Genomic DNA, 25,029 nt, shown 5'->3' on the forward strand with positions numbered 1-25,029 from the left:
CCAGGAAAATTTGAGAGCTGCATTCAGTCACTGAGCAGATAATATGGGCACAAGTAACTTTACATATATGTTGCCTAGTTCCTTCTCAACCCATCATAGTTTGTCTGTTTGCTTGTGTCAACCATGTATTATGGCTTTTCTTTTTTCACTGTAATGTCACTAATGCATAGCTTAAACATCTGCCCAACCTGGTGGTAGTCTTTAAATGCCTGCTCACTTCTGAAACATGACTAGTTAATGATTAATATAAATAAATACACATTTTCGTGGCGTATGTTTGCACACACATGCATACAGCCCACATAATTGCCTTAGCTCGGTTATTGTTACAGGACAAATGGAGTAATGCGGTACCCAAGATTTACGTCAAGAATCCTAGATGCCACTTACAGAGCACAGACAGATCTGTGTGGAACTTCCATGATAGGATAGTTAGCTATGATCCATCAGAGGAATTTTTAAATATTAAAACATAGAGATTGTGAAAATATCTTTTGATGACAGTCTGGGTTTCCATTATGAGCTCATATATTCTTAAGGGGAAATTTGGAGCAGAGCAGCTTCTCTCCCATCATTTTATCCTACTTCCCCTATGACACTGAAAGAGAATAGTGGAAACTCTATGTCCATGTTTTGCTTTCCTCTAACGCAATGGAAACACTCCTTTTTGGCAGAAATGGCCCATTTGAAAATGGTTTTCCTTTCTTTTGAAGGACAGATGATTTTTGCTTTGCGGAATGACACAGTTATTTCACCACAAACCAGGAAAAAACCTGCGTAACATTAGTAAAAGGAAGATTTATATAAACTGTATAATCAGTATGATTCCTCTATATGGAATTTCCTTCAGCATCTGTCTAGTTTTGCATGGATGTTGATTTGGAGGTTAATGCCAAAGATCAAGTTTTATTACTGTTATTATTAATGTAGTAGCAGCGAGAAGGGAACTCTGTTCTTTATATATAATTCACTAAAGAGTGATTTATGTGACTTGATCAGGAAATACTGTACAATATTAGCATATCAATTAACTTTCCTAAAAAATTTCATTTGCAAGCTACCATGTGGAATCACTGAACCAAGTTCAAACCTTGAGAGAAATGCAAAACAACAGAGGGGAAAAATACATCCCACTTCTATTAAAAAATCAAAAAAATCTAAGCTTTATACAACAGTGATTAATTTGTGTTATGATACAACTAGAGCCGCTGCCCAAGATGGGGACTTTGGGTATCTCTCCTTGGATGGAGAGGACAATAAGGTGTCTACCTCATTTGTGCTCCGAGCTGGTAGGCCATCCACTGCCTCCAGGGTAGAAATTGCACAATAGTATTACTGTGGCCTGACCTAATTAATTGGTCAGTATCATGCCAATGTAGCTAATCAACTTTCAGATTAGAGCTAACTGTTGTTCAGTGTAGGGCTGAATGTGGATATAAAATACATGTAGACAGAGAGCACTAGCTGGTGCTAAGTAACAGAAGTGGAAAGAAGGGGTTTTCATCTATTAGTCCTACTCCCTTTTCCCCCAGTAAATCCATGTCTGCCCAGTCAACTTATAACTCACAATGCATTGGGTGTCTCTACATAGGCTCCATTATACATACAGCCTGTATTTAGAGACAATATTAGATGTAAAAAAAGAATACGAGGAAGGAGATAGTGCTATCCTGCATGAGGATAAATAAAGCAAAAAAGAGGCATGACATTTCAAAAGTGATTTAAGAACCAAATCACATTTTCTATGGTAAATGACTCCAGAGAGTCAATGGGATTTGGGTACCTAAGTCTATGATTGATACCCTTTTGCAAATCTTCATAGTCACTCAGAAAATATGGCGCAGAGATACAAAAGAAACTGATATCTCTGTAAGATTCATTGCAGAACTGTAGAGATACCAGTCCTCTTTAACACAGGAAAGGACAAAAGTTCCTCCCCCAGAGCATGCATATGAAGATGGTTCGTTGCTTTTTTTAAGTGCAATGCAATGCAGTCCAATGCAATGCTTCCTATTACATCAGTCTGCTGTTTCCATCATAAATCTGTTGTTTACATTTGATAAATCTGATATGCTACACTCAACTGTAGGATCACGATGCAAGCTGCTCACTTTATGTGAAGTTCAGTCATTTCTTGAGTGTGATGTTGCAACTATTTGAAGTCCACTGTCGCTGTTACTTAGGCCAGGATATAGTGCTGTGGGTGGGGGAAATAACATATCAAACTGAAAGTAAAGGGAAAAACCCAGTAGTAACTTATTGACTTAAATTCAAGCAGTGTTTTCTTGTTTGTCAGGCAACTTCTATACAAAGGAGGCCAGACACTTGATTTGTTTGCAATTCTAAAATTGCATATAGGATTTTTTGAGGTATTCACAATAAGTTAGTGATAGGCAAGGATGAAATCCTTGGGCAACAAATTCAGTAGCTGAGTATCTGTGCAGAGAACCTGATGACATACTTGTGATTTGTGTTCCACTAATAGGAATTTCAGATGATTTAAGACATGACAGGGAAAGGTATGTAGGTATGTAGGTAGGTAGGTAGGTATGTAGGTAGATAGATCGGTCACAGTATTTAGAGCCAGTGATTGTTAGCAGTGGATGTGTGATGGGGTCAGATAGTCTTTTAAAACCCAGAATCACAGTGTTGGACGGGGATCAAGAAGTCTACAGGAAACAACAGAAGCCTTTCTACATATCCTTGAAGGTGACAAAGGAGGCAACAAGCAATGTAGTTCATCACAGTACTTTAAGCCATAAGAACATCCCTGGAAAAGTCTGTATTTACTTTACCAAAAGCCAGTTAATACATAAGACTTCTCTGTTGGTGTTAGGATCAGGCAACAGAGGTAAATAATTTCAATGTGGACAATTACTAGAGAGCATCTATTGTAAGGTCTGGAAAATGCTTTGATGCTCTCATACTGCTCTTCAGTTATTCCTTGGCCACAGTCGAAGAATGACCAATTCAGGAGAAAGATAAAGTGGAGAATTATAGCATGACATTGAAGAGAAGAAAAAACGTCTACACTAGTATTCAGTTAGAGAAGAAGTTATTGAGAAATTACTCTCAGGTTTTGGAATTGTATTAATCATCTAAAATTAATCAAACATTCTCAGACATTAACTGATTTTCTCATAGAAGCAGAGTAGAAAAGAATTGCAAAGGTTAAGCATGCCTCAGAGAGAGACAGAAATTGGTTATAAACACTTTTTGCAGATCTTCTATATTTCAGGAGTCATTATGATGTAATTTTTGTGGAATTATATGGACTATTTTATTTTTAAGCACATGCCTATCACTTAATAGCATGGTATTTGCAGGACAGCTTACTTTTTAAAAATTATTCTGTTTCAGCAACTGTAAGAATTTGTTTTGGCACTTGGATTTGCAGTCTCAGAGGTGCCTTTGATGTCTCAGAGGTGAAACAAATAATAAGCTGTTGGCAACATGAGACACTGTTCTCCTTTAATGCAATATGAGCTTGTTACATCCCTATGGCCACATGCAATAACAAAGGGCCTTATGAGGAACAGGCTGCTCATGAACCATAGATGAGGGGCTGCTGCTTTTGCACTGGCTAGCGTAGCCCTTGCTAAGTGATCTGCAGCTTTGGTGAAGGGAAGAGATGGGGAAAAAAAGTGATGTTCATTTCCTCTGGGGAAAGGGAAAATTGTCAAAGACACTGCAAGACATTTTGAACCACTCCAGCCTTTGGGTAGTATATTGCAAAAACTCACATAAGGTGCCAGCTTTATCTGGGGCCCTCATGGCCATTCTTTTCCAGTTGCACCAGAGCTGGGCTCAGGAAGTCTAAAACGACACCTGGAGTGTTAAGAGGATGACAGTGGTTAAAAATTCTCAACTTTTTTAATAGTAAGAAATCTGGACATAAAGTTAATGCTTCTTTAGGGGAGAAGAAGGGAGGGAAACAGGTCTTTCTCCAGAAATGGCCCAAGACTTCTGAATGAAATATTCCAGGAAGTCACCAAACATCATTGCCTTCCACTCCAAATGCACCTTTTTTTTTTTTTTTTTTTTCCCCTGCCTGCAAGGTGTCTATAAAGAACAAACAAACCCTCCTTCTTGCCCTTGTAATCTGCACACACTCCCTCCTCTGGGGAAAACAAACAATCTGTGCTATATGCGTGCACATTGCTCAGGTACCAGGCTGTTACTGTGGCATTAATGAGAGGAGAGCAAAGTGGAGCTGAGCAGAGCAGAGAATAGGAGTTATTCTTGCTAGGAGTTCCATTGACTTAGTCTACATTTACATGGTATTTCACAAGCAGATTTGAACCTTTCTTAAGAGGGCATGTAGTTCAGGCTTGGCACTGTGCTAACTATTGCCGTGCAACTTCTGATCAAGCTCAGGATCCGAGCAGAGCAAGCTAGCCTCTGTGTATGAAATGCTGCATTGACAGAATTTCAATTGTTCTCTTAGTGTGTGTATGTCAGTACAAAGTGTAATCATTATGAAAAATACTTCTCATATCTGCTTTCATTGATATTTTGAAGGGGAAGGTGGACATAAATTAAAGTACTTGGGGATATACCTGGAAGAAAGGGAAGTCATGACAACTTGCTATTTTGCTATGTAATTATTAATATGTATATATTTCTTTTATGCTAAAGCCTAGAGACTCAAACTGAGAATGGGACCCTATCTTGTAAGGGGTACCAGGAGTCCATAGTAAGATTCAGTGCCCCGTCATGATCTAGGCATCTTGTTGCATGATTTTTTATCTGTCAGAAAATTCCAGATTCCTGGAGGTGGTGAAAAGATATTTTAAATTATGTAATAAGAGCTTTAACACCTCCTATGACTGTTAATGAATGAGGTCATACAAAACCTATTTGGAAAGCAAAGATGTTTCACAAATGAACCACTGAAGCATCCCTCAACTTCTGAAAGTCAAAGGAAATTTCTGAAATTACTCCAGTGGTTGTTTCGTGATATGACATTTGCTTCTGTAACTTCTGTGAAAGTTGGCTTTGCTGAAGTCATGTAATAACTGGCACTACAGTATTACCAGCCCTGAGTGCTAAAAATCCAGGAGTTTGACATGTGATGGTTTCTAGCAACCACAGTAGAATGGGGAAAAGAGAGGGACTGTGGACTGGCAAATCCTCCCTGCTGTTATGTACCAGATAACAATTGGAATAACTGTGCCCAGGAGGGGCTCCAGCCCTGCTGGCCTTCCACAGTCCCCAGATGTTATCTACTCCAGGCAGTTATTTTTTACACAACATTTTCTGTCTTCTGCTGGTATTGTTACTTAGGATTCACGGTGGAGCCAAGTTACACTCGTCAGCTGTTCTTTGCAGCCAAAAAATGTAAGCTGATATTTCAATCACACGTTATCACGTAAATCTAAGGTTTAAGATTAACTGTCATGTTAAGAAAAGATGAGTCCCTGTAAAATTGTGGGAGTTATTAATACTATAATTAGAGAAATAATAAGGTTGCTTGGTACTAGTGTAGGACTAATTAAAGTGATGTAATTTAAAACTATACATAGCTTTTATGCTAATAAACTGCAAAAGGTAAGGTAATCTGTTAGCAGTTTCTGGAACTTTGCAGCACACTCTTAAAAGAAAGCTGAAAGAAAAGCCCATTTTTTGCTTTTATTTTCTATTTCTGATAGAAGACAGTTAATTTGGATTAATGTGAATTTATACAGAGTTTCTACAGTGGAAAAAGGAATGTTCCATGTTTAAAGAGAAAACAGTATAGGCTTGATCCTTCTCCCTCTAATATAATGGGTGTTTCAGTGTAGACGTCAGTGAAAACAGCTTTTGTGCCAGTGTTCACAGAAAAATCTCTTGGGTGCTAAAGCTACAATGCTTAGACAGGAAAACTTACTTCTGACTTCTCTGAATCTGACCAAGGTGCCTGCAGAAACGTTGCTCCATGTGTGCAGGCTTTGGCCAAAACAACCTGGAGCCACTGCACTCGTGGACAGGAAAAACTTCCACTGTTTTTAGATGGATCATGATCAGACCTAAAGCGTGCTGCCTGCCTTCTCAAAGAGTGGATCAGGAGACTGGGGTCTATCCTCTGACTTATTTAGGGAATGAATGCATGTGTTAGGCTTTTTTAAAATATTCTGTGCAACAGAGGTTTGCAAACTGGCCCACAGCCTGTTCTAAGATGCTTATAAACAAGCTTTTAAAAGAATCAGGTCACCACAGTAGTCTAAAATTCTCAACAGACATTTGAAATTCCGCTGGAAAATTTGAAGAAATATGAAACTCAGGTTTGCAATATCCACTTGAGTCATATATCATGGACTTTCAAGGACAGAAAGCTAATATATTCTGTTCTCTCTGCGTAGTTAGTTTCATATAGTTAATCATGCAGCAAACCACTAGGGAGACCAGCCATACATGAGTTTATGTTGGAAGTGTGCAATAGAATTCACCTCACCTTCCTTAACTTTGTCCATTACGAAGATGTTCAGAGTAGATCTGAACTCTAATAGGGAGCATACAAATAGTTAAATAATTTCTCAATGTGTTTCTTTGTAAATTAAAAAAAATGGAAGCCCCAAAAGTTATTTTTACAGTGTCACTTCTTTCCATGCAGAAACACACTTTCTGTAGTGCTGCATTGTGCTTTTTTGTATTACATTTTTCTACTTTTTAGAATTATCAACCCTGAAAAATTGTCCTTTATTACAGAGTTATTAATTGTAGCCATAAAACAGTAGATCTGTATTTTTCTTTCTCTTCTCAACAGTATCAGCTTTCTTTGTCAGTTTTTAAACTGCTGAACAGTCTTTTTTGTCACAATGTTTATGATACTAATCAGTTAACTGAATTTATCTTGTTTTTATTTGAAAGGAAAAAGTCTTTTAAAAATTTCTTTTACTACTAATATGATGCCTCTGCAGCCAAAAGTAACGAAACAGGCAGAGGAAAGAGACATAAGAAAGAGTCTTTGTTTTTAACTGTATCTTGTCTGTCTTGTTCCCAGCTGCATTGCTGTACAGACTGTTACAAGACTAATGGGAATTGGATTGTTTCATACTTAACCACAGCAACTCCATTTCTCGCCACCACACATTTCTGAATGAAACCTTTGCAGAAGGCTTCTTGTTCAAGATACAGGGGCAGGTGTGGGTGCCAATATGTTAGCTGTAAGAATGGGATAATAATGACAGTCTGAAGTTGCATCTCCGTATGGTCCCTGTCCTGAGCTTTCCCAGCATTTGACACCTCCATTCCGTCCCCGGAATACGTTGTTTCTGTTCATGCCACGTGAATGGCAGTTTTGTACTGGGTGCGACTCGGTTGCTGTTCTAGCCTACTGCTCTCCTGCTTTTCCCTGTTGCATGCTGTACAGCCTGTGGCTTTAATTTCGTTTTGTGCCCAAAAAATTCACTACCTCATTTGCAGACAGGTTACACAAACTGCAGAGGACAGCCGCATGGACAGTCTGGGATCACAAGAATCCAGCCATGGCAGGTTTTTGAGCCCTTAGGGACACACAGAGTCGTGATCTCTGACTCAAGTTTCAGATCCTGTAGAAGTTACTCTTTTGCTGGTAGATTTTGTTGTATCATAAAACGTTTTTATAACTAGTTCATGGTTTAACAGTTCTGATCTCCCCTTAGGTTTCTGATTAAAGGAAAAAAAAAGTAAAACAGGAAGCAAAGAATAAGAATGTATGGCCCAGATCAGGCCAAAGGCCAGTTGAGCTCAATATCCCGTACCAAACAGTAACAGAGAACACAGGGAACGCTTTTAGGTTAGTTAAGACCAAGCACACACTGGTACCTAAAAAGAGGTACTGCTGACTGAACCATAATGCTGGCCAGAATCGTACTCAACAGTGTAACGTAGACAGATACTAGAATGATAGAAATGATAGAAATGTGACTGGAAATAAAGAAACACAAGAATGCATTTTTTTTTAAAAGTGTTGCTTCTAAAAATTCTGAGAAATCCTGGGGTTTATTTCTGATTTTAACCTCAAAAGATCTGAACATCTACCTGACCTCAAACACTATGGCAGGGTTAAAAACTAGAGGATAGTTCCACTGCAGTGTCTTTGTAACTACATATGACACAAGACACAGCAAAGCACATTGCAATCCCTTGTCTCAAGATTTAACAGACTTTGTCACATACTCCAGTGTTGTTGCTAGTGCTATTGTTCTGCAGTTTCTTAAAAAAGCTACTTTCAGGGGATACAACATCAAACAAACAGCTAAGAAGGTGAACACTGAGCCAGCTGGTATGGCCCCTGTGTTCAGATGCAAGGAAGAGAGTAGGGGGGTGAAGACATTAAGATCAAGCTGCTTTATCCAAGGAGCCAGTCTCTACTGCCTGAACTGCACAAATGCAGAAAGTTGAGGAGCAGGGAGAGTGATCACTGTCCTTACATTGCCTGCGAGCAACGTAATTGGACTGGGGCACAGAGGGAGCAAAACAGGAAAAGAGGTGACTGCTTACATTTCTTTTTGAGCAAAGCAAAAGCAGACACGTAGCTTTTCATTGCATTATGGGATGTCTTTTGAGATTTTGGGTGTGAACCTACCTGCTGTTCCTTATTCAGGGGAGATTACTGGTTGGTCAACAACCATCATTCAGCAAACAATTTAGGTTTCAAAGTGAACAGAAAGCCTTTCATGAGGGAACTTCCACTAAGTGCTTTCCCAAAAGAATGATGAAACTGCTTGCATGGAGTGAACACATTTGTTTCTGCTTACCGTCATGCCGTGTAGTATGAGGATGTGCCTGGAGTTGCTCATATTGGGAATTGTGCTCCCTGGCTCCTCCCTGGGCTCTGACATCATCCTGAGTAAATGCACCACAATAAGTCCATAGAAAAAGCGTCTGTAACACAGATGAAATCATTGACCAGTGTCAGTAAATTCCTGGAGTTGAGCAGGAATGAGATCTCTTTTAAATTTGTCTGAGGAGATGCAGAAAATAAAGGAAAGGAAATGTTTCACATTTAAAATGTTCATGGATTTGTCCTTAGGGTTGGTTTTTGCCAAAAATGTAACCCAGTGCCTTTTTTTTTGGTGATCCTATACACACGGTTCTTCAGAGTTGCCAGCAGACCATCGATACTCAATTCAAGTTAAAATTTACTGCTTTTTGCACATATGAAAGCTCATTTGATCCTGTGCCAGAACAGGAGAGCCTCTGCTGGGTTCTGCTCTCATTATAGGCAGAAAGTATGAAGGTAATGAAACCAGGACCTTCTAGATTACAGGGAGAAGAGGTTGCTATCCTGTTAAGTATATAAATAACCCCTGCAGCTATCACACAGAGATTGTTGACTCTCTTGTGTCACTTCCTAACTCTGCTCTTCCCTGAAGCTTAACTGTGTGTTTTGGGGCAGCAGTCATCACTCTAGCTAGCTAGAGAATGAACGAACAGGATGGAAATTAAACTCAGTCTCCAACCCCACAGCGCAGAGCTGCAGAGCATAAAGATTCATTGGCCCCCAAATTCCACTTGACTTTATAAGCTATTTCAGCCAAAAGTACGTCACTCCATTTTTAAGTTTACATCTTTAATTGGCTTTTTCTGTTGCCTCTTTCTATAGGCAAAATCCCCATGGACACTCCTTAGCGTACACAAAAATTCAAGTCCTCTGTGCAAAGGTAAATGAAGTTACGCAACAGGTATCGACGTAACGAACGCATTATGGAGTTTCTTCGTTCTTCCACCAAACCTTTCCCTGGCACTAGAAAGTCAATCAAATGTGGGTTCCAGCCACAAATGACATTACTTCCTTTCCGCGGTAATAGCTACTGCAAGGAACACCATATGAAAACAGTACACCTAATGTTCACTGTTTACTTCTTTGACTTTTGTTGACTGAGCAAAGTGCTTGCATTTGTGACGTTCCACAATGTAAATTCCTCTACTATTGTGAGGCAAAGCTGTACTATCTTCCAATTAGTTACGGAATTTCTAAGGCAAGAGAGAAACAGCAGGAGAAAGCCCTGCATTGCGGAATCTCTTCCATAAGCACACGCCTGACTACCTCAGAAGTTAAACATTAATATTCCTATGCAACGTTTGCTTGTATATGTAATAATAACATCAGTTTTAGATGTTCTGTTTCAATTCCCTCCACCTATAATTAATATCTGAGAGTAAGAATCACTTCAGAGAGCTTTAGTCTGACAATCACAACGATAAATCCCTTTGTCAAAGGTGTTGTTTGCCCAAAGCAAACAAGATGTCAATCATACTTAGAGAGTTCAGCAGAAAAACACTTTTATCACAGAATGCAGTCCCATATACAGGTAGCTTAATGTTGTAGATAGATTGGATGGAATAGAAATTTTGCAGCAGAACAATATGTATCACAGAATCAACCAGGTTGGAAGAGACCTCTGGGATCATTGAGTCCAACCGTTGCCCTGACACCACCCCGTCAACTAGACCATGGCACTAAGTGCCATGTCCAGTCTTTTCTTAAACACATCCAGAGATAGTGACTCCACCGCCTCCCTGGGCAGCCCATTCCAATATCTAATAACCCTTTCTGAAAAGAAATTCTTCCTAATGTCCAACCTGAACCTCCCCCCTGGTGAAGCTTGGGGCTGTGTCCTCTTGTCCTATTGCTAGTTGCCCGGGAGAAGAGGCCGACTCCCACTTCACTAGTGGGAGTGAAGGACATCAAATAGTGTCCTTCATCTGTGAACTGCTACCTTCTGCATTTTTTTTTTCCCTCAACCAGCTGAATTTAATGAACATACTACTTAACTACTGTGAGCATCCTCATGGAAGGACATTTCCATTCGGATCTGCAGGGAACTTTATGCTGGCTGAAAGGGCCAGTCACATTGCAGGCTGTGGTCAGCATCACGAGCCTGGCACTGCTCCATGAGCCAGCTGGCAGAAACACCACAGACACAGGATGTGGTATGAAGACAGCCATGTTCCTGGAGTCACCATACAGCTTTCCACAGAAGTCAACTCTGCAACAAAGTGTGTTGTTTTAAGAAAACAGGAACTTTCCAATGTGCAGTAGAGTTATAAATAACTGAGGGCAAAGTTTATTCACAACTGCTAGATGGGAGGTGACTGGGCACAGCCGTATTTTTGAGAACAGAGTCATCAGAGCTAAAATCCCTAGCATCATTTCCATTGTGACAATACTAAAATTACCATTTCATTATAGAGGACTGCATTTACATTACCCTTTCCTTATAGTTAATCGTTCATGAAAAGGAGGAAATAGAAATGAGGAGAAAAGAACCCTAACAATCCCTAACATTCTGTGATTCTGTGAACCCCAGAAACATTGTACTACCTTGCGCACAAATGTCTCTTTTAAATGCCTGTGACTGAGCAGGTGAGATAGAACTTCATTTACTTGCGCGGCAGCTTTATTTATGTATAACAAGTCTACGGAAAAGGAAAGATGGGGAGAGAAACACAGATCCTGCTAAATAGCCTTGATTTTTGTCAAGACAGTGAAGGTTACGTTATCTTGCACTGCAATGCTGTTGTACGTTGTGTCTGCATTCATAGGTTAGCTGGAGACATCTTTGTTGAGAAAGGTCCCGTTCAGTAGTGCTCAGGTTTTTGCTACAATTTGAAGCAGAATTCCTAGCAAGCAAGGCAGAAATGTGGTAGAAAAGACATAAGTACATTTCCATTAACAGCACATATAAAACCATATGATGTGGGCAAGACATCAGTAGATATCATTGTATGTAGCTGTATATAGGTTATGTCTGTTATCACTGTTCCTCGCTCAAATACTTAGCCATGAGGGTTTGTCCTGGAGACTCTTTACCTCCATTTCTCATTTTATATAAAAAAAGTGTTGAAACCCAGCAGAATGCAAGCAAGTTTAATATTCCTCATGAACAACTACAGCATATCTGCATTTGGGAAGGAAAATTTAAAGCCACTCCTCTTAAAAGAACAGGTTTTTTTTGGCTGGAAGGGGAATCCTGGTCAAAGTTAAAGCAAAAAAAAAAAAAAATCCCCTTTGCTTAAACTTAAGAAATTGTGATAAAAGATCCTCTCTATAGGACAAGGCACAGTGTCCATCACTCAGTGTAAAGTTAGAACATGTGGCAGCTCCCCTTCCCTGTCACTATGTGTTGTTTGGAGACTTAGACCTGCCCCACAACGCTGTGGGAGGGTTCCTGCATCTGAGATATAACAGGAACCCTGGGATGGCACAAGGCACTGCCAATAACATCTGGTAGCCTTTGACCTTTACTACTAGCTTCAGACCAGAGACCACCTCCTACCCAGTCCTGGCATAAAAGTTTAAGTTCCTGTTGACCTCAATCATGACAAAAGCTGTCCCAGCTGGTGCTACTGCCGCTCTTCGATGTAGCTGCTTGGTTGTTATGAATCAAAGACACTTCTTCTCATGTCAGCTTCTGTGATGTCAGCTCAGCTGGCAGAAACTGCCACTTGCAGAAAATGAAATAAAAGATCTGGATCTTACCTGAGATGAATGGGCACAGTGGTACTGCAGAGCTGTGCCAGCATTGCTCCCACGGGCTGAGAATCTGACCTGAAATGCCTGTAGGATTTCACTGGTTTGAGCACATGGACAGGGCAGAAGAATAGGTAATATCCCCTTAAATAGTTTAAACTTCCTAGTGATGCTCAGGCTGTGGTGTTTTGCAAGTTTCTAGCAACCATCAATATCAGCAGGGTGGATGTACTAGTACGTGAAAAAGCAGTTCTTTATAAATGTTTGTGCTGTGCAAAAAGGAAAAAGGTGCTAAAATTTGTTCAAATCAGTTTAGGTTTGGGCAGTTTGTGGAAGCTGAAATGGCCATACAGAGATAAGAAGGTCTTTAGATTTCTTTGGAATCAGTTTAAAGTCTTATAATTATTAGGAAAACATTAGGCACTCAGCAAGTTGTCTTGACAGATTTGAGCAGGGGTGGGGGTGAGGGGAAGAGAGAAAGAAACAAAGAAAATCAGAGAAACAAAGAAGGAAACAGAGGGAAAGAAAAGTAGAAGCATTTAAAGTAAAATTTCAAAATCTAATTTTGGGGAATCTTAGTGTTAGGGACTTTTAAAAAAACATACTAATAAAAAGCACTCTAAGTCCATTTTGCCTGTGATTCTGGCCTTTCTTGATTGGTTTTGATTAAAAATTCTTCCCAGATTTTTGGATCCCTTTTCTCCACACTGATGACTTTTTGAGGTAATGGAGCATTTGGTAAAAAAGAAAATTCCATTTTCCTTCACAGTTTCACTGGAAAGAAACCACTTTGAGTTTCAGCAACATTTTCTGTCTGAGATTGAAACCTTTTGTTTACTAAAATTCTTTGGAGTGCTCCTTTTTTTTTTTGCACAGACCTGTTAAAGATGTCAGCATTGTGGTGAGACCATAAAGGGAAAGAGGAAGGCCGTGAGCAGGACATTTCCCAGGTAACTCCAACATTTTCCTAGTAAGAAACAGCTGAAAGATGTCTACGGCTTCAAGTGTAAAAGGTGGCAGCAATAAACGCATGTTGCTGTACAAAGGCTGGAGGGTGGGACTGGAGTGTGGGCGAGTGATGGCCCCATCCCCCCGGCCACCACAAGGGACCTGCGTGGGGTCTGTGTGGTGCACAGCGGCGTGGGTTTGTTTGCATGAGACCCCCTCATCAGCAGCACTCTCCCTGGTACCCCCTCGCGTCACAGCACTAGGAGTCAGTCCTGCTTGTTGCTGATCTCTCAGTGCAGAACACATGCGTCCCCAGCACAGCTGCAATCACAGGAAGGCAGAGGCTTGTCTTCACATCTGTATCACTAAGGATCTAATAAGGGCTTTGGGGTTTCTTGGCAGGAAACATCAAGACAACAGTTCTGGGGGCAGCCACTACTCCAGAGGTATCCTTTGTATGCTCCAGGTAATATGCAGGGCCACAGCCTCCCTCTTCGCAGCATGAGAAAAAAGTCACTATTTTGAAATAACATGCAGTACATTGCATCTCTGTCCACCGAGACTACTGTGAGTATTCACTGCAAATTCCTCCAGGAGCATATTACAGGTTTGTGCTGTTCATGTCGACCTTCTCAATCACCACAAGATAAAAGAGCTTCAGATTAAAACTTGTGTGTTATTTGAAGTCACTGCAATGTACTGAACTTTATTTCAAAATAGTGACTTTTTCTCATGCATTCACAATTTCTCCCCCTCAACAGTTCTCATTTTCAGTTTTGAAATACTAAGACAGTTTTGTTATGTTAAAAACTTTGCTGTTTCCTTCTGAGAGCAGCCAGAGGTGGAGTACGCAGTCACTAATTTGCATAGCCTCCTTGGCCTTAGCAAAGCTTCCAGTTGCTGAGTGGTTATCTAGGGATGTAATAACCAGCTCCAGTCAAAACAGCTCTGTGGTTTCATTTACATATTAGGGGAAATAGAACGATGAGTCAGAAGTGGAGCTCTCTTTATGATGTAATAAAATAGTAAGCCTTTCAAGGAAGACGTAAGTCTGTATTCGCTGTAGAACTTCCCCCAGAACTGTCTGTAAGACCTAACTTGACCTCAAAACCCAGAAGCCTGAAACTGACTCCTTATTGGCACAGGAAAGCAAGCTGTCATAGCAGTCATATGAGTATCAAGAGCAGCACAGTCGTTACACTCATCAGCAAAGCGGTGGGTTCACACACACACACACGCGTGTGTGCGCACAGATTTTCCCCTCCCCTCCGTTATCTCTGATAACGTTTGTGCAATGCAAACTCCCAAACTAAAGGAAGAGCTCAAAGAAACTTGGAAATTCTCACCCTAAACTGTTCTTCCTCTCATATACCTGCCACACCTCTCTCGCAGACAGACAGAAATTTTGCTGTATGGGAAAAAGTATGAGAAATTTGCTAGTTTTCTTACTTGAGTCAACAGTGTTTCTACTTCCAAATCATCTCCAGAGCCAGAAGTAACAGGTCTGTAGGAGATCATATCCCAAGTGCATGAAAACTGAGCCACAGATACTGCTGTCACAGTGGGCCAACTGATGGAGTGAAGGGTGTCTCCACATAGCTACCAGCTGGAGGATGGAGAGAAAGAAAGAAATTTCAAGACATTTAGATTAAGTGAATAAATGTAAGAAAACACACTTGCTGGGGACAGGAGGGTGATTTGATCCAGTGAAATATAAAGACCAGAAAACCTGTGATTTCAGTGATTAGTATCTTCAAGAGTCATCTGCAGGGGAAGTGTGCCTGTGTGCAAGTTGTTGGAGAAGGCTTTTACCAGTCTCTGTAAGCACAGCTCTGCAAACTTCATTTCTCTGTACATCAGGGAAAGAACTTGTAAGCTCCAATGCAAACTCATGTGCTGAAACTCAGCCGTGCTACCATGTTGTGGTTATCTCCTGCCAGTGGAATAGGGTTGTGCGGTGTCTGATCTGTATCTCTTCAGTGGAAAAACTCTTTTTCCACTCTTTAGTGGAAAAACTAAACATTGCATAAGAAAAAAACTTTATGTATTATTTAAAAACAACATTGAAACCCGAGCGCCTCCTGACAATGTAAATAGATTTAAAGAGATGGCATCCTTAAAGCACAGATCTTGCGCTAATTCTCTTTAACTACACCGATATTTTGTGCATATCTTGTGCTGCTGACCAGTTGATCAGTTGCTCTTTAGAGGTTTAATTACCATATTCTGCCTATAAGAATCTCTCACACTGCGAAAAATCAATGTAATCATTAAAAATAATGATAAAGAAGCTGATTTTCTTCATTTTCTGAGGAGAACTTTTCAAATATCTATTTCTAATGCTTTTCTTTGACATAAAATCCTACCACGTTATATTGGACATCAACCAATCAATTCTTGTGCCACATAATTTTCATGTCAATACATAGTCCTGTAACTATGAATGGTGACTTTACACTGACCTTTTTGGAGTCAGGATTTGGATGATGGTTTCTAGGTGCTTAAGTTATGTCTCTGCTCTATTTAAATAACAGAGTATTTAACTCAGAATGAGAAAAACTTGTGTTCATTTCACTGGGTCAGGATTTCACTCCTGGTATTTACAGATGTGACTTGTGAAATGGCAGTAGGAATTAAAGAATTTCTGATCGTTCAGTGGAGACCGATTACAAACAAGGAGGATTTAAATTTTATACTCCAGGTGCTGCCAAATAAGAAGAAAAGCTAAATGGACACATCTCAAAAATACTAATCAATGCTCAGCTGTTGGCAAAATAAAACATTGTCCCTCATTTATTTCTGCCAAGAACCTGCTCTAACAACTGCGGACCGTGGTTGGCATCATTCCTTCTTGGCCTTCTGCCCCACGCTCTCCACCCTGTCCCCATCCTCTGTGGTGTCGCAGCTGCTTTCCTTACCTGCTAGTTTCTGTTACTCACTCTCCGCTACATCCTTCTCATCACAGACAAGCTGTGGTTCATTCTCCAGCCTTACTCCTGAATTTCTGAAATTCCCACCCATACCGAGCCTCTTATCCCTTTTCATTCCCTTCATGCTCACTTCCCTCAAGTGCATTTCAGCAGAACTTCTTCTGCTTTGACGGTAATAAAGTTGTGTGAAATGCCTGACTCAAATCATGTATGTTGACTAGAGTTTATGCATTCCTGTTTGCATTTTATACCCAACTTTTTAACTTTTCCTTGTGCTTACTTCTAGGCTTTGGTTCATGCCTTTTTTTAATCAAGGAGTCATCTGCAGCATTTAAACCAGATCCTGAATTCTCAAAGCTCAGTGATTTTCAAAAAAGCCCAACAGAAACTGCAGTTTATTTGAACTTTGTGAACATTTTCACTAAACCCAGACCTCATTAACATTTTTGAGACCACTGCTGGCATCAGAAACTTCAAATGTATTTGTGACATTCAAATTGGGCAACTAATGTATTTTCCAGTGTGACTACAAGTCTCACTTCTGGTGTGCCAACAAAGCCCATATGACCAAAGCAAGTATGCAATGACACAAGATGATATCAAAACCAAATCTTGCCGATGGTTTTTATGAAAAGATCTGATTATGGGAAATGAAGAATTTTTCAAGCTGAAAGCCTGGCCAGCTTCAGAACAAGAGAACTAATGCAAATTGAGCTGGTATAACAAAAATCAAGAAACTGTCCTGAATAAGTGAATTCACTTTGGACAACCCTGCAAAGAGCACACAGTAGTCTAAGAGTTATACCAGTCTCTGCATCACACTGCTTTTTCTCCTACTACTCAGTGACATAACGCTACCTGTTAGAGTATTGGGTTTGCGTGGCAAGGTTTTGGTAGTGGGAGGGCTACAGGGATGGCTTCTGTGAGAAGCTGCTAGAAGCTTCCCCCATGTCTGATAGAGCCAATGCCAGCCGGCTCCAAGACAGACCTGCAGCTGGCCAAGGCTGAGCCCATCAGTGACAGTGGTAGCACCTCTGTGATAATGTATTTAAGAAGGGGAAAAAACAGCTGCACAACAGCAGCTGGAAGAAAGGAGTGAGAATATGTGAAACAACCCTGCAGACCCCAAGGTCAGTGAAGGAGGGGGAGGAGATGCTCCAGGCACCAGAGTAGAGATTCCCCTGCAGTCTGTGGGGAAGACCATGGTGAGGCAGGCTGTCGCCCCACAGCCCATGGAGGTCTACAGTAGAGCAGATATCCACCTGCAGCCCCTGGAGGACCCCACACCAGAGCAGGTGGATGCCTAAAGGAGGCTGTGACCCCGTAGACAGAAGAGCCCAGGCTGGAGCAGGCTCCTGGCAGGAACTGTGGACCCGCAGAGAGAGAAGCCCAGGCTGGAGCAGGTTTGCTGGCAGGACTTGTGACCCTGTGGGGGACCCACGCTGGAGCAGTGTGTTCCTGAAGGACTGCACCCCATGGAAGGGACCCACACTGAAGCAGTTTGTGAAGAACTGCAGCCCATGGGAAGGACTCACATTGGAGAAGTTCATGGAGGACTGTCCCCCGTGGGAGGGACCCCACACTGGAGCAGGGGAAGAGCATGAGGAGTCCTCCCTCTGAGGAGGAAGGAGCAGCAGAGACAACGTGTGATGAACTGACCGCAACCCCTGTTCCCCATCCCTCTGTGCCACTCAGGGGGAGGAGGTAGAGAATTCGGGAGTGAAGTTAAGCCCTGGAAGAAGGGTGGGGTGGGGGGAAGGTGGTTGAAGATTGTTTTTTATTTCTCATTACCCTACTCTGATTTGTTTGGTAAATAATTAATTTTTCCCCAAGTTGAGTCTGTTTTGCCTGTGACAGTAATTGGTGAGTGATCTCTCCCTGTCCTTATCTTGACCCATGAGCCTTTTGTTAAATTTTCTCTCCCCTGTCAGCTGAGGAGGGGAGTGATAGAGCAGCTTTGGTGGGCACCTGGCATCCAGCCAGGGTCAACCCACCACAGTTAGGCAAATTAAATGAAGAACAGTCTTTGATTAGTGAATGTTATTTTCCTGGAAACAACCACCACATTGTAAAAAACACAATTAGATTTTATCTCACTGTTGCATATGCATTTTTTGGAAGAAAAGGCAAAAGTGATGAGAGGAATGGAGAGGAGAAGGGAAAGGACAGAAGGAAAAGAAAAGGAAAAGGTGAGGAAAAGGATGATCTTACACAAGAACCATGCGGCAGATATTTTAAGTAGAAAAAAATACAAGGTATGTGATTTTGAGCTGTATTAGGTAACGTGAAAGCAAATGACAGTCTGAAAGTAATTTTTTTGAAGTGAACTATAGTGCTGTAATCCACATTCTTTAAAAATGGGGTATGACATTCAGGTACGCCCAAAGCAACTGGACTGTCAGAGTTCAATCCACCAAGAACTAGTTCATGGCAGAAAGTGTTACCTGATGCAAATTCCCCTTTCAACTTAGTATTTTGCAACTCTTCAATATTTTAATATTATTATTATTTAAGCATTTGTACCTCCCCTCCAATAATTTCACATTGATAGTCTTGACTGTTCCTGTGCATCTCACAAGGTCTCAGTGTGGATCACCATGGTATTCGACATTGAGAAATTAATAGACTGAACGATTAAGTTAACTGACTCAAGTAACACATGCACATGATTTGCTTCTGCAATGTGCTTTAATTCAAGGTCAGTCCTCTTCTCTGTTTAGGCAAATGACTTAAAAATGGGAAAGAAATTGTATAAAGAATTTCCAACATAGGTAAAAGACTCATTGTCATCCTCTATGAATCAGAAATTCACTTCCAACCTTAATCTACAGTGACTGAAAGCCACTGATCTTTAATGGGTAGCTTCATAGAAAGTTTGAGTAGTTTCAATCCACTTTCTGATAGATAAATTCCCATTAAAGACTCATATCAAGGGTGATCTCACTTGCAAGACTAATGCTCACAATTTCTCTCAGAATTAACAAACTCCAAAAAGATTCCTAAAAAAAATGCACAGTCAATTCTTTTCTTCAGCCTACTTCCCTTTTGTTATTTCTCCCTATACCCAGTTCATGTTTTTGGCTGAATCAGACACCTCTGGTCAGCTGTGCCCATTCCCAAGGCACATGTCCCCAAGGCAGTGCTGTGCTACCACCCTGGGGCTCCTCCACAGCCAGGCAATTGTCCATGGTCAAAGGACTACCAGGACCCAGAGCCAAAATATGAGAAAGACTTTCCATTTCTCCAGGTGTACTTACAAGTCCTGGCTGCTGGATATACTGCTCCTCCTTGCTCATCAGGTAACTCCTTTACTTTCAGCAGAGGCCAATGAGCTCCATGGCCCACCACCAAGAGCATGTGGTTGGGAGCATGGGACACAGTACTCCAGTTGTGGCCTCACTAGGGCAGCGTAGAGGGGGAGGATAAACTCCCTTGACCTGCTGACCACACTCTTCCTAATGCACCCCAGGGTACCATTGGCCTTCCCAGCCCCAAGGGCACACTGACGGCTCGTGGTGAACTTGTCCACCAGGACTCCCAGGTCCTTCTCTGCAGAGCTGCTTTCCAGCAGGCCAGCCCCCAATCTGTACTGGTGCATGGGGTTATTCCTTCCTCAGTGCAGGACCCTACACTTGCCTTTGTTGAACTTCATGAGGTTCCTCTCCACCCAACTCTGTAGCCTGTCCAGGTCTCACTGAATGGCCGCACAGCCTTCTGGTGTATTGGCCACTCCTCCCAGTTTTGTGTCATCAGCAAACTTACTGAGGGTACACTCTGTCCCTTCATCCAGGTCACTGATGAATTTGAACAAGACTGGACCCAATACAGACCCCTAGGGAACACCGGTAGCTACAGGCCTCCAACTAGACTCTGCGCCACTGATCACAACCCTCTGAGCTCTGCCATTCAGCTAGTTCTCAATCTACCTCACTGTCCACTCATCCAAGCCACACTTCCTGAGTTTTCCTATGAGGATGTTATGGGAGACAGTGTCAAAAGCCTTGCTGAAGTCGAGGTAGACAACATCCACTGCTCTCCCCTCATCTACCCAGCCAGTCATGCCATCATAGAAGGCTATCAGATTGGTCAAGCATGATTTCCCCTTGGTGAATCCATGTTGACTACTCCTGATAATCTTCTTTGCTTCCACATGCTTAGAGATGACATCCAGAATGAGCTGTTCCATCACCTTTCCAGGGATGGAGGTGAGGCTGATGGGCCTGTAGTTGCCTGGGTCCTCCTTATTGCCCTTTTCGAAGACTGTAGTGACATTGGCCTTCCTCCAGTCCTCAGGCACCTATCCTGTTCTCCATGACCTTTCAAAGATGGAGAGTGGCTTGGCAATAACATCTGCCATCTCCCTCAGCACTCATGGGCACATCCTATTGTGGTCCATGGATTTGTGGGTGTCTAGTTTGCCTAAATGATCTCTAACCTGATCTTCCTTGACCAAGGGAAAGTCTTTCTTTCTCCAGACTCTCTTAACTCCAGGGTCCAGGATTCCTGAGTGCTAGCCTTATCAGTAAAGACTGAAGCAAAGAAGGCATTCAGTAACTCCACCTTCTCTGTATCCTTTGTCACCAGGGCACCCACCTTATTCAGCAGCAGGCCCACATTTTCCCTAGTCTTCCTTTTGCTACTGATGTACTTGAAGAAGCCCTTCTTGTTGTCCTTGACATCCCTTGCCAGATTTAATTCCCAGTGGGCCTTCCTTGTCACATCCCTGCATACTCTGACAACCTTCCTATATTCCTCCTAAGCGGCCTGACCCTTTTTCCACATTCCATAAACTTCCTTCTTCCATTTGAGTTTTGCCGGAAGCTCCTTGCTCATCCATGCAGGTCTCCTGCCCCCTTTGCTTGATTTCTTACTCATAAGGATGCACCAATCTTGAGCTTGAAGGAAGTGATGCTTGAATATTAACCAGCTCTCTTGGACCCCCCTACCTTCTAGGGCTTTAACCCATGGGATACCCCCAAGTAGGTCCTTGAAGAGGCCGAAGTTCGCTCTCCTGAAGTGCGGCGTTGTAATCCTACTTATTACCCTGCTTCCTCCATGCAGGATCCTGAACTCCACTGTCTCATGGTCACTGCAGCCAAGGCTGCCCCCAACCTTCACATCACCAACAAGTCCTTCTTTGTTTGCTAGTACAAGGTCCAGCAGCACACCTCTCCTTATTGGCTCCTCCACTACCTGTGTCAAATAGTTATCATCAATGCTCTGCAGGAACTTCCTGGACTTCCTCACAGCCGTTCTGCTACAGAGGTAGCTCCTACTCCATGATGGAAGAGACCATCCACTCCATGTCTTAGGGTCCCTCTGGTCCTCTTCAGCCTGTTACTGTGTCTCAGCAAATAGAATTGGCAGTGATGAAGCTGATGCCAGAACAACTATGGACATGAGCTCCCCTCCTCATATGCATGGGGAAAGCACAGTGTTTGGGGGCACACAGTGATGTGAAATGCCATAGCTTCTTCAGTGTCCACGACCATTTATTCTGGGCTGGTTGTCTGTCTTCATAAGCATTCAAACACCTTGCTTCAATAAAAATAAAATCATAAAGTAATTAAAGAATGGAGTTTCTAAGAAAGCAATGTAATCCTTATACACTGGACTTCCTATCTCATGGGTGGGTGGAAAATGTCCCCAGCAGCTTCATTCATATGACATCAAGAGACCTCTTACAAGACTAATGGGGGTATGAAATGGGGAAACTCATTGGGGCAATTTTCTTCCTCTTCCATTTTCCACGTGTGAATATAATGCCCTTAATTAGTAGATTCAAGTTTTAAAAAAAAAGTAGCTGACACTGAAAAGAAAGACCATGTGTTTCAGCAATGGTCAAAGCATTCATATGTCCATATTTTTTGCCTTGAGGAAGAATGAAAAAAATCAGAAATTTATTTCCTTTGAGACATCTCTTTATGAGACATCTTTTCTTTAAAAAAAATGCCTAGTAAAAAAAGAAATCGGAAGACACCTGGATCACCAAGATCAATGCTCCATCATCACAACTATGCAAGAGATGTTTACTCCAAAGCATCCCCTGAACAGCCCCTTCCCAAGCCATGAAATGCCCCTCTGAATACCTTTAAAATTGAAGGTTACAAAACCAGTGTCATACAGTAGCACAGCAGAAAAGACCAAGGACAATATATTGAGTATAACGAGTCCCTCCACTTTCAGGGAATTTCTGAGCTGAAACACCTGAAAAGAGGACCACATCTCTTGCTGCCAGAAAAAGGCAAAAGAAACTCCCAAGTCCTTTACTGAATCTCACTGAAAAGTCCTCTCTGATCCTCATCCCATTAATTGGTTTAACACCAAATACATGAGCAAAGTATATTCTTATCGTAGTTTCTCTAAGCTGTGCCTTACAGGGAACAAATCAAAAGGTTATGTAAAACAGCATCTCCTCATTCTTCCAGACACTTTCCTCATTAACTGGGGTGGTACATGGACAGAAAAAAATACTATATTCTCTCTCCAAAACAGAGGCCTTGGGGGGTGGGGCAGCTGAAAGCAGGACAGACATTTTGAAGTCAGAAGTAAAGTGCTTGGGACACTGTGCTGGTTGCTGTGTGTGGCTGCCCCCCCCAAGGCTGTAAGCAGCTAGGTGGGTTGGCTGGAAGACTGCTCCTACAGCAGGTCAGACATGCCCCCATGCAGTTCAGGTCATGGATAAAAAAATTGCAGCCTCAGACCTTTGAGTTACTTCTTAGCGGTGGTAGTACTGACATTAACCTGTGTCCCACAAATACAAAGTCTTCCCATAACCTTTGATTTTGTTATTTTTCATCTGCAAGGGCTTGTTCTGAAAATGCTCAAGTACTTCATAGCATGGAGGGTCTCCCTAGATCTCTGCTACCAGTTCACAGGCAGTTTATCCCTTTGGTTAAAAAAAAAAATAATCCAAAAAGAAAAATCTGCCCTTATTTGCTTTCCAAACCACAATGTTGCACTGTGTTAGAATTGATTGATTTTTTTAATCACCCAAGAAACAATAGCAGTGTATCACAAACAAACATACCACAAGCATATTACAAACTCTACAGTCTTCTTACCATGTATCTCAACCTTTATCTCTCATCTTGGCAAACACATACCCACAAGTTCCCCTGGAGACTTCACTGCTGCTAGAAGAGAGCTGTTTTGTGGATCCCCTTGTTAAAACACTGTCAGAACATCACTGACATAGTATTCCCAAATCAGATTCTCAGTTCTGCAATATTTTCTCTGTAGTCTTTGAGTTAGACAGCTTTGACAACAGCAGTGTGGTTTGAGAAAAAAAATAACACACACACACACATGCAAACCCATATTTAGAATTGAAGAATGGTGTCATCTTTTTGAGGTGAACAAAAATTCCATATTTTCTTTTAAGTATTATGAGAAAGATACCCTTTTCATTGAAAAAGGCTTCTTGTTTTTTGTGGAGACTTGTTTCAAATACAGACAGTGAAATAAGCTCTCAGCTTCTTAGCCCTCAGAAGTCAAATTTTGTGCCAGGCTTTCTTCAGGAAAATAACCAAGATCACGTCCAACAGGAAGACTTAGTTAGATGCACAGTTGTAGACAGACTCACTCTTTTTTGGTGCTGACTGGACACAACCAACCAGTCCACACAGCCTTGTAAGAAGGACACAGGAACCTAGAAACAGTGTTTCCAGAACAACCCCTCTCTTGCTCCTTACCAGCTCAGAGCTAAGGGAAAATGCCTAGAAATAAAGTGAATTCTGTTTGATAAGAGAGGTGAAGGGTAAAGAAGAGTATTACCATTTTGATGGTGAAGGAAAAGCTGTAGTTTTACCTTGCTTTCTGATATTCTCTCTCTGAGCCCAAAAAGCAAATCCTTCTTAATTTCTGCTTTTCCTTTCAACAATTTGCTTCTTTTAATTTTGAAGTATGGTCACCATTCCAATGCTGTTAATCTTGCTGCATTCATATTAAAAAAGGAAAAGAGCAGAGCTGAAGCCTACCTCACTCAGCATGACAGTGCTTCAGCTGCCCACCACCTCACCACTACCTGACACATGGGATGCTGAAGCATGATACAGTTCCAAGCTGGAAGAGCATGCCGCTTGAAGGAATATTCACCCGCAGATCTTCCCCTTGAAGTGACTCCATGAGCTAGACCCTTGCCCTGTCACAATCGAAGTTTCCAGCAACATGAAATTAGGCCATTGCATCCATTTAAACAAGTCTAAATCAACCTCATATGAACACACAGACACAAGAGGAGTACCAGCTGACAAATTCTGCTTCCAGCTCCACTGCTGTATAATTTGAGAAAACCCTTGAAGTCAAGGCAGTTTACAGCAGCACAGTCCAGTTCTTGGCCTCTAAAAAGGCAGCTCAACATAGAAGAGAGTAACCTCTGCTGCTTTTCTCTGGGATAGTGCTGGGCAGAAGTGACCAAAAGCCATCCTCAAGAGTCCATCACAAGCTCCCACTCAAAAGGTGCCTTGCAACAGCAGGGCTCCTGGTCACCCCACATACATAGGCAAACAGCCAAGGAAATATCTTCAGCTCTGTAGTTCAGCTTACAGCCTGGCAGGCTGAAATAACCAGTTGCAATTGTACTCTGACATATTAAATATATACACCAGAACAGCCACAATCACAGCTGGCAAAAGACATGCTTTGACTGGCATTCTTTTTACAAAGCATCTTGAATCACTCATTTTTGCTGCTCCCCATTCTTTAGCTTTT

Source organism: Nyctibius grandis, chromosome 10, assembly GCF_013368605.1.
Source record: "Nyctibius grandis isolate bNycGra1 chromosome 10, bNycGra1.pri, whole genome shotgun sequence".
NCBI classification, from domain to species: domain Eukaryota; kingdom Metazoa; phylum Chordata; class Aves; order Nyctibiiformes; family Nyctibiidae; genus Nyctibius; species Nyctibius grandis.